The 4094-nt window shown below is 43.3% G+C and overlaps 1 protein-coding gene across 1 annotated transcript in view; it reads right to left on the reverse strand.

Annotated features, from left to right (window-relative positions):
* LOC135561737 (circadian locomoter output cycles protein kaput-like) overlaps positions 1-3334 on the reverse strand; it is a 15699-nt gene extending 12365 nt beyond the window's left edge. The window contains 2 exon segments of the mRNA XM_065003491.1: positions 1-261; positions 3195-3334. The exon segment at positions 1-261 is cut by the window's left edge and continues 496 nt beyond it. The gene's annotated coding sequence lies outside the window, so the exon portion shown is untranslated.
* Between the last annotated feature and the right edge of the window lie 760 nt (positions 3335-4094).

The raw sequence follows: 4094 nt of genomic DNA on the forward strand, positions 1-4094 counted from the left end.
AGGCCCGTGGCTGCAGTGAAACAGTCTTCAGGCCCGTGGCTGCAGTGAAACAGTCTTCAGGCCCGTGGCTGCAGTGAAACAGTCTTCAGGCCCGTGGCTGCAGTGAAACAGTCTTCAGGCCCGTGGCTGCAGTGAAACAGTCTTCAGGCCTGTGGCTGCAGTGAAACAGTCTTCAGGCCCGTGGCTGCAGTGAAACAGTCTTCAGGCCTGTGGCTGCAGTGAAACAGTCTTCAGGCCTGAGGGAGTCATTTGGAAGAAGACCTGGAAGGATCAGCGAGAACCGTGAATTAACACACACATCATTCATCCATAACACACTACACAGTGAATAACCACATCATCCATAACACACTACACAGTGAATAACCACATCATCCATCCATAACACACAACACAGTGAATAACCACATCATCTATCCATAACACACTACACAATGAATAACCACATCATCCATAACACACTACACAGTGAATAACCACATCATCCATCCATAACACACTACACAGTGAATAACCACATCATCCATCCATAACACACTACACAGTGAATAACCACATCATCCATAACACACTACACAGTGAATAACCACATCATCCATAACACACTACACAGTGAATAACCACATCATCCATCCATAACACACTACACAATGAATAACCACATCATCCATAACACACTACACAGTGAATAACCACATCATCCATAACACACTACACAGTGAATAACCACAGCATCCATCCATAACACACTACACAGTGAATAACCACATCATCCATAACACACTACACAGTGAATAACCACATCATCCATAACACACTACACAGTGAATAACCACATCATCCATAACACACTACACAGTTGAAAACCACATCATCCATCCATAACACACTACACAGTGAATAACCACATCATCCATAACACACTACACAGTTGAAAACCACATCATCCATCCATCCATCCATAACACACTACACAGTGAATAACCACATCATCCATAACACACCACACAGTGAATAACCACATCATCCATAACACACTACACAGTTGAAAACCACATCATCCATCCATAACACACTACACAGTGAATAACCACATCATCCATAACACACCACACAGTGAATAACCACATCATCCATAACACACTACACAGTGAATAACCACATCATCCATCCATAACACACAACATAATGAATAACCACATCATCCATAACACACTACACAGTGAATAACCACATCATCCATCCATAACACACTACACAGTGAATAACCACATCATCCATCCATAACACACTACACAGTGAATGACCACATCATCCATCCATAACACACTACACAGTGAATAACCACATCATCCATCCATAACACACAACATAATGAATAACCACATCATCCATAACACACTACACAGTGAATAACCACATCATCCATAACACACTACACAGTTGAAAACCACATCATCCATCCATCCATCCATAACACACTACACAGTGAATAACCACATCATCCATAACACACCACACAGTGAATAACCACATCATCCATAACACACTACACAGTTGAAAACCACATCATCCATCCATAACACACTACACAGTGAATAACCACATCATCCATCCATAACACACAACACAGTGAATAACCACATCATCCATCCATAACACACAACATAATGAATAACCACATCATCCATAACACACTACACAGTGAATAACCACATCATCCATAACACACTACACAGTGAATAACCACATCATCCATCCATAACACACAACATAATGAATAACCACATCATCCATAACACACTACACAGTGAATAACCATATCATCCATCCATAACACACTACACAGTGAATAACCACATCATCCATCCATAACACACTACACAGTGAATAACCACATCATCCATCCATAACACACTACACAGTGAATAACCACATCATCCATAACACACTACACAGTGAATAACCACATCATCCATCCATCCATAATACACAGTGAATAACCACATCATCCATCCATACACGTCATCCATTAATACATACAGGTCCATTTGTAAATCCTATTAAGACACATTTCCTCCATCAATAACACTCTACTGGGGCTCGGCAGCATCAACATTAAGGAAACACACAGCCATAATCTGATAGGCCCATGTCAACACCCACCAGCAATCACTATTCATTCACACAGCACATATAGGGTTTCAGTCACTGTCATTACTGTGTGTATCCTCTAATGAAGCGTCTATCTCTCTATCGGTCTCTCTCTCTGTCTCTCTGTCTGTCTCTCTCTCTGTCTCTCTGTCTGTCTCTCTGTCTGTCTCTCTCTCTGTCGCCTGTCTCTCTATCGGTCTGCCTGTCTCTCTATCGGTCTGCCTGTCTCTCTCTCTGTCTCTCTATCGGTCTGCCTGTCTCTCTCTGTCTCTCTATCGGTCTCTCTATCAGTCTCTCTCTCGGTCTGCCTGTCTCTCTCTCTGTCTGTCTGTCTCTGTCTCTCTATCGGTCTCTATCGGTCTGCCTGTCTCTCTATCGGTCTCTCTATCGGTCTGCCTGTCTCTTTATCGGTCTCTCTATCGGTCTGCCTGTCTCTCTATCGGTCTCTCTATCGGTCTGCCTGTCTCTTTATCGGTCTCTCTATCGGTCTCTCTATCGGTCTGCCTGTCTCTCTCTCTGTCTCTCTGTCTGTCTCTCTATCTGTCTGTCTCTCTATCGGTCTGCCTGTCTCTCTCTATCGGTCTCTCTATTGGTCTCTCTATCGGTCTGCCTGTCTCTCTCTCTATCGGTCTCTCTATCGGTCTGCCTGTCTCTCTCTCTATCTGTCTCTCTATCGGTCTGCCTGTCTCTCTATCTGTCTCTCTATCGGTCTCTCTATCGGTCTGCCTGTCTCTATCTGTCTCTCTATCGGTCTGCCTGTCTCTATCTGTCTCTCTATCGGTCTGCCTGTCTCTCTATCGGTCTCTCTATCGGTCTGCCTGTCTCTCTATCGGTCTGCCTGTCTCTCTCTCTGTCTGTCTCTATCGGTCTCTCTATCGGTCTGCCTGTCTCTCTATCGGTCTGCCTGTCTCTCTCTCTGTCTGTCTCTCTCTGTCTCTCTATCGGTCTGCCTGTCTCTCTATCGGTCTCTCTATCTGTCTCTCAGTCTGTCTCTCAGTCTGTCTCTCAGTCTGTCTGTCTGTCTGTCTGTCTGTCCTTACCCCACTGCAGCCTGTGTGTGTGTGATCAGTTTCAGCTCGCTCTCAGGGGTTGTGGTGGGGGTCAGGGGTTAAAGGTGACTCTGAGGTCACCTCTATCATCTCTGGACACCAGACGCTGGGCCCAACACGGCCATCACTCCACCCTGCAGCACACAAATTACACTGGTCATGTTTAACATTTATAAAACACAATATTATAAATATCCCCAATTGATCACCATTTAGGCCAATAACAAGGTGTTTAATACAAACATCATCTGACATAACATCTCTGTTCGTCATCTGACATAACATCTCTGTTCATCATCTGACATAACATCTCTCTATTCATCATCTGACATAACATCTCTCTATTCGTCATCTGACATAACATCTCTGTTCGTCATCTGACATAACATCTCTGTACGTCATCTGACATAACATCTCTGTTCGTCATCTGACATAACATCTCTGTTCGTCATCTGACATAACATCTCTGTTCGTCATCTGACATAACATCTCTGTTCGTCATCTGACATAACATCTCTGTTCGTCATCTGACATAACATCTCTGTTCGTCATCTGACATAACATCTCTGTTCGTCATCTGACATAACATCTCTATTCGTCATCTGACATAACATCTCTCTGTTCATCATCTGACATAACATCTCTGTTCATCATCTGACATAACATCTCTGTTCGTCATCTGACATAACATCTCTGTTCATCATCTGACATAACATCTCTATTCGTCATCTGACATAACATCTCTGTTCGTCATCTGACATAACATCTCTGTTCATCATCTGACATAACATCTCTATTCGTCATCTGACATAACATCTCTCTGTTCATCATCTGACATAACATCTCTGTTCATCATCTGACATAACATCTCTGTTCATCATCTGACATAAC

This window comes from Oncorhynchus nerka, linkage group LG18 (genome assembly GCF_034236695.1).
Source record: "Oncorhynchus nerka isolate Pitt River linkage group LG18, Oner_Uvic_2.0, whole genome shotgun sequence".
NCBI lineage: Eukaryota > Metazoa > Chordata > Actinopteri > Salmoniformes > Salmonidae > Oncorhynchus > Oncorhynchus nerka.